This window comes from Cynoglossus semilaevis, chromosome 20 (assembly GCF_000523025.1).
Source record: "Cynoglossus semilaevis isolate Cse_v1.0 chromosome 20, Cse_v1.0, whole genome shotgun sequence".
NCBI lineage: Eukaryota > Metazoa > Chordata > Actinopteri > Pleuronectiformes > Cynoglossidae > Cynoglossus > Cynoglossus semilaevis.
In genome coordinates, this window is record NC_024326.1 from 14,911,629 (window position 1) to 14,912,274 (window position 646).

Here is a 646-nt window from a genome sequence, read left to right on the forward strand (position 1 = left end):
AGGACCAGGACCAGGACCAGGACCAGGACCAGGGTCTGGGTCTACATGCATGGAGATTAACATGTCAAACACATTCACATTTACAAAAGGTCAGTTCTGGGACGGTCAGTGAGGGAGGGGGCGGAGTCTCGCTGTGTTTCTTCTTCCAGGTCATTGACAGGTTCTGGACTGTCATTCCTGAGACGTCCACCAGAGGAGACCGATGGTTCAGATACCAGTCCTGAACTTCGTCAGGCTGTAGATCAAAGAAACTGTTCTGGTTCTGAAGCGAGGCTCAAAGAGCGCCCCCTTCTGCAGCAGAAACATGCCTGCGACACGAAGGCCGGCTCTCAGACCCCGGGGAAAAACGTCATCAGATAAATCCTTGGAACTGTTACAGACTTGACTTCAAAGGAAAGTTCCGGAGATTTTAGTTTAACTTTACTGAACGCTTACGATCTTTCGGAAACGACAACATAAACTCTCACACCACGACACCAAAGTCCATGGAGAAAATCTGAGATTTTAGCTCACAGAGACACAGAAGCTGCTGGTCCACTGCTGCCTCCTGTGGTCAGTCTGTGTCACTGAGGTCAATCTGAACAAAGAACTTGAAACAGTGAAGTCACAGAGGAACGTCTTAGAACTGGGGTCGGGGGGGTGAGGT